General features: G+C 33.5%; 1 protein-coding gene across 1 annotated transcript in view; it reads right to left on the reverse strand.

Moving 5' to 3' along the window:
• Positions 1-13,469, reverse strand: part of LOC100368132 (prolow-density lipoprotein receptor-related protein 1-like) — a 202,734-nt gene that overhangs the window by 148,709 nt on the left and 40,556 nt on the right. The window lies entirely within an intron of this gene.

Below are 13,469 nucleotides of genomic sequence, written 5' to 3' on the forward strand. Positions count from 1 at the left end.
TTAATCAACTGATGCTGAGCAGATACATCATGTATCATTACATTAGTCATACTTCTACCATTCTCTGATTTATTTAATCTACTGATGCTGAGCAGATACATCATGTATCATTACATTCGTCATACTTCTACCATTCTCTGATTTATTTAATCAACTGATGCTGAGCAGATACATCATGTATCATTACATTCGTCATACTTCTACCACTCTCTGATTTATTTAATCAACTGATGCTGAGCAGATACATCATGTATCATTACATTCGTCATACTTCTACCATTCTCTGATTTATTTAATCTACTAATGCTGAGCAGATACATCATGTATCATTACATTCGTCATACTTCTACCATTCTCTGATTTATTTAATCTACTAATGCTGAGCAGATAAATCATGTATCATTACATTAGTCATACTTCTACCATTCTCTGATTTATTTAATCTACTGATGCTGAGCAGATACATCATGTATCATTACATTCGTCATACTTTACCACTCTCTGATTTATTTAATCTACTAATGCTGAGCAGATACATCATGTATCATTACATTCGTCATACTTCTACCATTCTCTGATTTATTTAATCTACTGATGCTGAGCAGATACATCATGTATCATTACATTCGTCATACTTCTACCATTCTCTGATTTATTTAATCTACTGATGCTGAGCAGATACATCATGTATCATTACATTAGTCATACTTTTACCACTCTCTGATTTATTTAGTCTACTGATGCTGAGCAGATACATCATGTATCATTACATTCGTCATACTTCTACCATTCTCTGATTTATTTAATCTACTAATGCTGAGCAGATACATCATGTATCATTACATTCATCATACTTCTACCATTCTCTGATTTATTTAATCTACTGATGCTGAGCAGATACATCATGTATCATTACATTCGTCATACTTCTACCATTCTCTGATTTATTTAATCTACTAATGCTGAGCAGATACATCATGTATCATTACATTCGTCATACTTCTACCATTCTCTGATTTATTTAATCTACTAATGCTGAGCAGATACATCATGTATCATTACATTCGTCATACTTCTACCATTCTCTGATGTATTTAATCTACTAATGCTGAGCAGATACATCATGTATCATTACATTAGTCATACTTCTACCATTCTCTGATTTATTTAATCAACTGATGCTGAGCAGATGCATCATGTATCATTACATTAGTCATACTTCTACCATTCTGATTTATTTAATCTACTAATGCTGAGCAGATACATCATGTATCATTACATTCGTCATACTTCTACCATTCTCTGATTTATTTAATCTACTAATGCTGAGCAGATACATCATGTATCATTACATTCGTCATACTTCTACCATTCTCTGATTTATTTAATCTACTGATGCTGAGCAGATACATCATGTATCATTACATTAGTCATACTTTTACCACTCTCTGATTTATTTAGTCTACTGATGCTGAGCAGATACATCATGTATCATTACATTCGTCATACTTCTACCATTCTCTGATTTATTTAATCTACTAATGCTGAGCAGATACATCATGTATCATTACATTCGTCATACTTCTACCATTCTCTGATTTATTTAATCTACTGATGCTGAGCAGATACATCATGTATCATTACATTCGTCATACTTCTACCATTCTCTGATTTATTTAATCTACTGATGCTGAGCAGATACATCATGTATCATTACATTCGTCATACTTCTACCATTCTCTGATTTATTTAATCTACTAATGCTGAGCAGATACATCATGTATCATTACATTCGTCATACTTCTACCATTGTCTGATTTATTTAATCTACTGATGCTGAGCAGATACATCATGTATCATTACATTCGTCATACTTCTACCATTCTCTGATTTATTTAGTCTACTGATGCTGAGCAGATACATCATGTATCATTACATTCGTCATACTTCTACCATTCTCTGATTTATTTAGTCTACTGATGCTGAGCAGATACATCATGTATCATTACATTCGTCATACTTCTACCATTCTGATTTATTTAATCTACTGATGCTGAGCAGATACATCATGTATCATTACATTAGTCATACTTTTACCACTCTCTGATTTATTTAGTCTACTGATGCTGAGCAGATACATCATGTATCATTACATTCGTCATACTTCTACCATTCTCTGATTTATTTAATCTACTAATGCTGAGCAGATACATCATGTATCATTACATTCGTCATACTTCTACCATTCTCTGATTTATTTAATCTACTGATGCTGAGCAGATACATCATGTATCATTACATTCGTCATACTTCTACCATTCTCTGATTTATTTAATCTACTGATGCTGAGCAGATACATCATGTATCATTACATTCGTCATACTTCTACCATTCTCTGATTTATTTAATCTACTAATGCTGAGCAGATACATCATGTATCATTACATTCGTCATACTTCTACCATTCTCTGATTTATTTAATCTACTGATGCTGAGCAGATACATCATGTATCATTACATTCGTCATACTTCTACCATTCTCTGATTTATTTAATCTACTAATGCTGAGCAGATACATCATGTATCATTACATTCGTCATACTTCTACCATTCTCTGATTTATTTAATCTACAAATGCTGAGCAGATACATCATGTATCATTACATTCGTCATACTTCTACCACTCTCTGATTTATTTAATCAACTGATGCTGAGCAGATACATCATGTATCATTACATTAGTCATACTTCTACCATTCTCTGATTTATTTAATCTACTGATGCTGAGCAGATACATCATGTATCATTACATTAGTCATACTTCTACCACTCTCTGATTTATTTAATCTACTAATGCTGAGCAGATACATCATGTATCATTACATTCGTCATACTTCTACCATTCTCTGATTTATTTAATCAACTGATGCTGAGCAGATGCATCATGTATCATTACATTCGTCATACTTCTACCACTCTCTGATTTATTTAATCAACTGATGCTGAGCAGATACATCATGTATCATTACATTAGTCATACTTCTACCATTCTCTGATTTATTTAATCTACTGATGCTGAGCAGATACATCATGTATCATTACATTCGTCATACTTCTACCATTCTCTGATTTATTTAATCAACTGATGCTGAGCAGATACATCATGTATCATTACATTCGTCATACTTCTACCACTCTCTGATTTATTTAATCAACTGATGCTGAGCAGATACATCATGTATCATTACATTCGTCATACTTCTACCATTCTCTGATTTATTTAATCTACTAATGCTGAGCAGATACATCATGTATCATTACATTCGTCATACTTCTACCATTCTCTGATTTATTTAATCTACTAATGCTGAGCAGATAAATCATGTATCATTACATTAGTCATACTTCTACCATTCTCTGATTTATTTAATCTACTGATGCTGAGCAGATACATCATGTATCATTACATTCGTCATACTTCTACCACTCTCTGATTTATTTAATCTACTAATGCTGAGCAGATACATCATGTATCATTACATTCGTCATACTTCTACCATTCTCTGATTTATTTAATCTACTGATGCTGAGCAGATACATCATGTATCATTACATTCGTCATACTTCTACCATTCTCTGATTTATTTAATCTACTGATGCTGAGCAGATACATCATGTATCATTACATTAGTCATACTTCTACCATTCTCTGATTTATTTAATCTACTAATGCTGAGCAGATACATCATGTATCATTACATTAGTCATACTTCTACCATTCTCTGATTTATTTAATCTACTAATGCTGAGCAGATACATCATGTATCATTACATTCGTCATACTTCTACCATTCTCTGATTTATTTAATCTACTGATGCTGAGCAGATACATCATGTATCATTACATTAGTCATACTTTTACCACTCTCTGATTTATTTAGTCTACTGATGCTGAGCAGATACATCATGTATCATTACATTCGTCATACTTCTACCATTCTCTGATTTATTTAATCTACTGATGCTGAGCAGATACATCATGTATCATTACATTAGTCATACTTCTACCATTCTCTGATTTATTTAATCTACTAATGCTGAGCAGATACATCATGTATCATTACATTCGTCATACTTCTACCATTCTGATTTATTTAATCTACTGATGCTGAGCAGATACATCATGTATCATTACATTCGTCATACTTCTACCATTCTCTGATTTATTTAATCTACTGATGCTGAGCAGATACATCATGTATCATTACATTAGTCATACTTCTACCATTCTCTGATTTATTTAATCTACTAATGCTGAGCAGATACATCATGTATCATTACATTAGTCATACTTCTACCATTCTCTGATTTATTTAATCTACTGATGCTGAGCAGATACATCATGTATCATTACATTCGTCATACTTCTACCATTCTCTGATTTATTTAATCAACTGATGCTGAGCAGATACATCATGTATCATTACATTCGTCATACTTCTACCATTCTCTGATTTATTTAATCTACTAATGCTGAGCAGATACATCATGTATCATTACATTCGTCATACTTCTACCATTCTCTGATTTATTTAATCTACTAATGCTGAGCAGATACATCATGTATCATTACATTAGTCATACTTCTACCATTCTCTGATTTATTTAATCTACTGATGCTGAGCAGATACATCATGTATCATTACATTCGTCATACTTCTACCACTCTCTGATTTATTTAATCTACTAATGCTGAGCAGATACATCATGTATCATTACATTCGTCATACTTCTACCATTCTCTGATTTATTTAATCTACTGATGCTGAGCAGATACATCATGTATCATTACATTCGTCATACTTCTACCATTCTCTGATTTATTTAATCTACTAATGCTGAGCAGATACATCATGTATCATTACATTCGTCATACTTCTACCATTCTCTGATTTATTTAATCTACTGATGCTGAGCAGATACATCATGTATCATTACATTCGTCATACTTCTACCATTCTCTGATTTATTTAATCTACTAATGCTGAGCAGATACATCATGTATCATTACATTCGTCATACTTCTACCATTCTCTGATTTATTTAATCTACTAATGCTGAGCAGATACATCATGTATCATTACATTCGTCATACTTCTACCATTCTCTGATTTATTTAATCTACTAATGCTGAGCAGATACATCATGTATCATTACATTAGTCATACTTCTACCATTCTCTGATTTATTTAATCAACTGATGCTGAGCAGATGCATCATGTATCATTACATTAGTCATACTTCTACCATTCTCTGATTTATTTAATCTACTAATGCTGAGCAGATACATCATGTATCATTACATTCGTCATACTTCTACCATTCTCTGATTTATTTAATCTACTGATGCTGAGCAGATACATCATGTATCATTACATTCGTCATACTTCTACCATTCTCTGATTTATTTAATCTACTGATGCTGAGCAGATACATCACGTATCATTACATTAGTCATACTTCTACCATTCTCTGATTTATTTAATCTACTAATGCTGAGCAGATACATCATGTATCATTACATTAGTCATACTTCTACCATTCTCTGATTTATTTAATCTACTAATGCTGAGCAGATACATCATGTATCATTACATTCGTCATACTTCTACCATTCTCTGATTTATTTAATCTACTGATGCTGAGTAGATACATCATGTATCATTACAATCGTCATACTTCTACCATTCTCTGATTTATTTAATCTACTGATGCTGAGCAGATACATCATGTATCATTACATTAGTCATACTTTTACCACTCTCTGATTTATTTAGTCTACTGATGCTGAGCAGATACATCATGTATCATTACATTCGTCATACTTCTACCATTCTCTGATTTATTTAATCTACTGATGCTGAGCAGATACATCATGTATCATTACATTCGTCATACTTCTACCATTCTCTGATTTATTTAGTCTACTGATGCTGAGCAGATACATCATGTATCATTACATTCGTCATACTTCTACCACTCTCTGATTTATTTAATCTACTGATGCTGAGCAGATACATCATGTATCATTACATTCGTCATACTTCTACCATTCTCTGATTTATTTAATCTACTGATGCTGAGCAGATACATCATGTATCATTACATTAGTCATACTTTTACCACTCTCTGATTTATTTAGTCTACTGATGCTGAGCAGATACATCATGTATCATTACATTCGTCATACTTCTACCATTCTCTGATTTATTTAATCTACTGATGCTGAGCAGATACATCATGTATCATTACATTAGTCATACTTCTACCACTCTCTGATTTATTTAATTATGTGTTGAATATCTCATCATTAAAATCTTGTAACCATAGCAACACATATAAAAACCTTATTTACATTTGATGATATATTTTATACAAATATACAAACCATTAACTTGTAGAAAGATGAATGTAATATACATACTGTGTTAAATTTGTTAATTCCTGTGATGTGAATATATAAAACCATTTTCAGAGACTTTGTCTCTGTCTTAATTATAGCAGCTATATAAATTTGTCATTTTCTGACTCACAGAAATGTACCTCTCGCGAAATTAAAGCAAATTCCAGTAGTATGGGTTGCTGCAGTATGACTGCTTTATACTGCAAGCTTGAGCCACACTGCAATACTTAACTACAGAGCTGCAGGCACAAGCTTGCAACATTCTCAAAACTTAAGTACAGAGCTGCAGACACGCGGCAATACTTAACTATAGAGCTGCAGACACTGCAATACTTAACTACAGAGCTGCAGGCACAAGCTTGCGACACTCTCGAAACTTAAAGAGCGGTAGTCGTTACGCCGCGTCCTGTTCAATATGGGACTTATAGCGACGAATACAACACATGTAAAATACATTGTTTATTCACATGAAATTCGAACACGCGCTGCGCGACAACCACCGCGCTTTAAGTACAGAGCTGCAGACACACTGCAATACTTAACTACAGAGCTGCAGGCACAAGCTTGCAACACTCTCAAAATTTAACTATATACAGAGCTGCAGACACACTGCAATACTTAACTACAGAGCTGCTGGCACAAGCTTAGACACTAGCAAAAATTGTTGAGAACACTAATTAGATGTGCATAGTATTGCTAGAAATGTAAGCATGTTTTGCGATTTTCTGATCTCAAAAATCACACAACTTTGTATTTAGATCTTCATCAAATGCTATACAAATTGCATATCCTTATCTCATAGATTCTTTAATAGCAAACCTAATAACTACAGTACAGTCTGGGCATAACTTGACTTTTCAGCCGGCTATCAGTTAGATATACCTTTTTATAAAAAATAAATTAATTTTAGATATACCTAACTTTTTTTTTAAACACAGTATCATTGTTATCAATAATCAAATTATTCTTTTACTGTATTTACTATGTTTCTACGATAATTTACTCTTTAGATATGTGGTAGTTTAGAAAGCAAGCTATTAAAGTTAGTGTAATCCAGATTAAAGCAAGCTAAATGTTAAGTTATGCTTGGACTGTACTGTATATTTATAATTTATCATAGCTTACATTCCATGCCTAGGCATCTAAGACCTCTACAATAAATGCCTAGCATGGATGGTTAGCTGAGATATATCTCCATGCAAGTATATTCAAATATCAAGTACTATTAAAGGGACAATCCAATCTGAACCATAGAAAGCAAAATGTTCATAGACCATGCAGCAAAGGATGGTTCACTCAATCATGTGATCGTAAAATCATTGACAGTATACTAGGAGGTTATTACGAGGATACAGTATGCACGAAGACAGTACAGTGGGAGTATCGACCAACACGCAGCGTACTGTCTGAGCGCATACTTTGAGGTATCCTTGTAATAACCTTATTATTATACATCTTTTCCATCCAAGGGTACATCATGGGAATGCCAAAATCCAGAATCAGCAAACTTCTTTGTAAGGAGTCCGGTCAAACCCTGGCGGCAGCCATGTTTGTTTTTATTATTAGAGGACGCCTACGCACGTAACCATTCCTTATTTGGAATTGGCATTTTCTAATATGGTAGGATGAAAATACCCCGTAAAATACCGCAAAATTACAGCATGCTGACAGATGTATAATAATAATGTATACAATGTGATCTTTTTCAATCAAGCAATCACATTTACAGTGAATAATCAATGTTAAGCATTTAAGTCTTGAAGAGATTCTAAGTAAAATGTACCACTGCATCCTGGTAATATAACTATTAAAGAGGTCACCTTGACTAGAAGTACCAAACCAAGGGGGTCACTGTGTACATGTACGAGTAACCAATTTGAATTTGATTACCATAGTACTACAGGATGACTTTGAGAAATGTACATGTAACTAAGGGGTCACCTTGAATAAAAAAATACCCAACTAGTTCTTTGCACACATGCACATCATAAACCAAGACAATTGTATTGAATAATATTTCAAAATGAGTGGTTCTGATTGTGACCACACAACAAAGTTATGAAATATAAAATGTGGCTAAAAGAAGACACTAAAATGGGACTATAACTCATCAAGCACAAAACTCAGTTTTGAAAATGCTAGAATTCCAGTGATAATAAATGCTAAATATCAATCACTGGATGTAGATGACATTTCACAGGAAATCGCATACAATTACAAATATAATGCATATTTCACATGAATCCTCAAATCTCACAATTACATCAACATCAGTTGGTGATTTAATTCCCATGTCTTCACAATTTTCTTGAGAAATGCATTTGAGGCAAAGCATCTATTCTCGGGGGCGGACATCCAGGTATTTTCACCGCCTGGCAACCATCACGGTGAAAACAAAGGCCGAAAACATTACTTCGGGATGGTTATTGAGACTCCCCTGAACAGTGGAACAAGATTACCCCTGCATGTCTAATATACATAAATTTGGTTTTCAAAGATTACTTCAAAGTTGAGTTTATGCTATTTTGTCAAACTTAGCTACTGTCACTGACTCCCAGACGTGCGTTCCACATCAGCTCGTGCAGAGCCCATAGAAATGCATGGTACAGTGGTACGCGTCTTAGCGAAGTGGAACGTCTTGTGAGGATACAAGCCATAATTTTACTTAATGCAAAAAAAGAACGTTCATTTCATAGCATTCTACTAGTATGTGATGAGCAAGAAAGGGCTTTATTGCCAGTACATTTGCATAACGCAAACAACTGACACTGTACCTTCACAAATAGGTCTGTATCCTCATTTTATTTTTTCCAAAGTATATTTACACATACACATTTACTATATCACATATGAAGAAAAGAAAAAAATTCTAATTGAAAAAAATTTCTAATTGAATAGGTCATGTTTCAATTTTTCCTCATGCTATCTATGTATCAAGTGCATCTCAAAACTTTGGTCTGTGACCCCAATTTTTAATTTCACATATGACCTTAAATTCTGCAAAATACGAAATATTCCAATGATATTCATGACGTACGTTTTGACCTGCCAATGAGAAATTACAATGCAAACTTCTGATTGAATTATAATTCTACAACCAAGAGTAAGATAGTGTGTGAATATTTACACCGATTTATAAATTCATAGAAACCAAGTTATTTATAACATGATACTGTTGAAATTCAACAACACATTATTTTATGGTTTTTTGGGGGGAGGGGGGCATTTAACATTGCAGTGAAAACTCAGCAAAGCAAACAGCCAGCAGAAGCAAATACTAGTAAATGAGTAAAAGAAAAAGAAACTGAAAACTTACGCAAAATCCAGACAGAGATAGTCAGAGAGATTATGAAGAAGATTAAATGATGAAAATAAAATAAACAGAAAAAAGACATGGAAAAAAGAGAACTGCAAAAATAACTGCAATGTTTATAGTTCATAGAAAAGCATATGCCTTATATGGTGGCATGATTCATGAATATTCATAAACATTTGAATAATTTACATATCATTTACATAATACACTAATTTTATTACATGCTCATTGTCGGTCATATTAACTCGAATTTAATTATTGAACAAAGAAGATGTGTTAAGTTATACACTCATGCATTTTCAGCCATCCTTCCAAAATAATTCTTTTCATATTTGCATAAAATAATCAACACCATAACAAATCAGCAGTTATGTCATACAGCCGAGTTAATAAAAGTAAATTTAGTTCAATTTTATTAGCCAAAAATACATACATGCATGTTACCATTTTTTCTGTATGTACATACCATATTTGTTTTATTAGATGCGCAAATAAAAACACATATCACAATACATGCAAACCAACATTGTGTTTTGATAAGACTTTAAGTACATCAAACACACACATAATTTATCAATTTTAACCTTTTAAGTTTTCAAAAATATGCTTCCAATAGAACAAATATGGTACATCATTTTTCAAGTTTTAGTGCTATGCAATGCACACATTTGTAAATTCATTTGTAATTTCTTCTTCAAATCCCTTAGTTAAGCACCTGAATCAAAAATAGACATTTTGTTGCACAACATTGTTTGACCCAAATTAAAACAGTAATTTTGAATGAAATATTATAATTTCATTTCATAGTAATTAATTTTATAAATTTCTGATCTTTATAGAGCGATTTGTATTTCTAATTACCTCCTAAAAAGCTGAGTCTAGACATTCGAGTAGAAAATCTTTGGGGAATAATGGGTAATAATGTGAAAATGATTGTTTTCATAGAAACCAAAACATTATACATAGTTTGTTTCTAATATCTATCAAAAATGTTTGATTCAGGAGCATTTTATTCGAATTTTGTAAAATTAGTCGAAGCCCCTACACCTTCACCTTTCCCAACAGATAAACAGCGAACATTTTTTTATTTTGTCACATAAATTTAACTTCACCCCAATAAAGATGACAAGTTCATACATTTATATTCATTTTGATCACCAATCTACATCATCTTTAAGTACATCTAATATTCTGGCTTTTCTCAAACAGGATTCTTCAACCAATCGGCAAGTTTTGAATTCATTCGCTGGTTGCTACCTTAGTAAGTGCGTAAGTGACTAAAGGGGGGGGGGGTTGTAACCAGTCATTCGTGACGTAATTTTTCACAAGTGGAATAGGCATGTTGTACGTGACATGTACATCTTACAATGACATGTACAGATACCAAGTTTTTATAAATTATATTTTTTGAAACTTGATTATGCATGCATGCATGCATAACAAACAAGTTTTCTATATTTTAAAAATACGTGGTGAACTTCAAAATATAATTTAGATATCTAAAGTACAGAATCAACATGTAGGGAATACACATGAAGCTGTCTAATACTGAGTATTTCTGCTGACAACAACTTCCGGTCAGCAGCCCCTTTATGTACACAGTAACTAAGCAACCAGAGAACCCCAAACTTGTTGTAGAGCTGTTTAGATTGCAGTTAAAAAGGCAAGTTGTGATTGGTTGCTGAATACACTTTGTATCTTGATAGATGTAGCATATAGAGGTGATGTACACAAGCATTAAATTATTTTAAAGTAAACTTAGCCTCTAACTCCACCTCTGACCATATCACAAGACCATCACCGCTAAACAAAGGAAAGTCTCTTCATTAAATTAAATCAGTCACATTAACCAAAGCTACAAAAATGATGTTTTTTGGATTGCTGAAAAACAATCTGTCCTGATTACACTCATAAAGACATGATTGTTTTATATTAAAGGGGAACTAAATAGAGCCTATTTTGGTGTTTGTATTTATCAAGTTATGTATATTGATAACAAATTTGAAAAAAAAATTAAAAAAAAATGATTATCTTCAGAGTTATGATGATTTAAATATGAGAAACCATAAACCTGCGAAGGACTTCCGTTTGCGCCATCTTGCCATAAATAAACGCCCTCATGAGGAATAAACAGGTAAGGTAACAAAGCATGATGACGAAATAGTATCTGATTAAATATAAGCAACTTAGGGAGCCATAGCTGGCTGGACTGATGAATTGACTTCTAGTCTAGGTTGTTTCGACTTTTACGTTAATGTTATTTACAAGCGTATCAACATACAAACATTATGGATGTGCGATTGATCGAGACAGGCATTTTGTTTTGTTTTTTGTCTGTCTAATAAATGCTGTTTCCAGTACTGCACTGTGCGGCGTGCAAATTATTCAAAGTCTGGATGCTGGAGTATGCTATCTTGAGTTCGTAGGGTGGTGGTGGAAACATTTTCGTCCATGTATTCACAGGGCTGCACTGGCAAATCATGGGACAAGTGTCACAGGAACACCAAGCAGATTGTTCACAGACTTCCGTGTAATTTGAAATAAAACTTTCATCCGAACAAGGGGCATCGTCGACGATATACTCTCATCACTCACACTGGACTGATCTGAATCGTCACAGTATACCGTACTTCCCTGATCATAAGCCCGGAGGCATGAACACGTAAAGGAAAAGTAAGGGATGAGCTTGTACTAGAGGACCAACTCAGAAAAAATGATTTTGTTTTGGGGTTAAACACTGTAACCATCTTGCAAACAACGAAAAATTATCCAAAAAAAATATTCGTTCACCACGCCGGGCTCGGGAAAATAATACTTATTTTTGAAAAAAAATGCGTCATTGATTTGAACGATACTTACAATGAAGAAACAAACATGTTCATAAAAAACACACACATTTTATTACAATACGATTTACATACCGTCTGAATTTACGGTGAAATAATGGGTGGGTCTGTGAGGAAACGGTGGACGAAGGCGTTTATCATTATCTTCGTTTTGGTATGTTTTCGATCGTACGCAAACTCTCAACGCAAAACAGTTTTCCACCATGAGGTTTTTCAGCACGATTTGACCTGGAACAACTTCCTTTGACATAACAGGTCATGTCTTTCATTAACCAATCAAAATGATGTGTCGTAATGATGAAATTTTCCGATTATTGACGATGATTTTTTTAGCGCAATGCGGAAGTGAATTACCGCAATGTTAAAATGCGATCTGTAGCACTGATTGCAACGAAAAAAGGATGATTTTTTTCCCTAAAAACTGGCGATTCGCAATTTCCGAAATATAAACGACGGTTAATAGTAACCGTGGGTAAACTGAGTATGGAGGAGGAAGAATTTAAACACCTTTCTCGGTCGCCAACATGTCTCATCGTTCAAACCCTAGGCCTTTCATGATAGTCTCAAAGTAAACCATGCCCAATAACCAGGTACACGCCTTGACGATCGCATTTTTGGCTTTTTGAAGGCTACTACTCAAAGAAATATCGATTACTCCAGAATTGCAACATCGATGTTCATCCTGAGTAAATGACAGAATAGAAACGATGCGAATCACGTTGTGTATGTTCGCCATGCACTCTGAACTTGAAATTAATGCGAGTTTTCTCATAAAACTAAAAGCATGAACCAAACTAACATGCCAATCACGATTATTATGAAATGAAACACACCTTTTACACGC

The sequence above is a fragment of the Saccoglossus kowalevskii genome, chromosome 22 (genome assembly GCF_978046115.1).
Source record: "Saccoglossus kowalevskii chromosome 22, keSacKowa6.1, whole genome shotgun sequence".
Lineage (NCBI taxonomy): Eukaryota > Metazoa > Hemichordata > Enteropneusta > Harrimaniidae > Saccoglossus > Saccoglossus kowalevskii.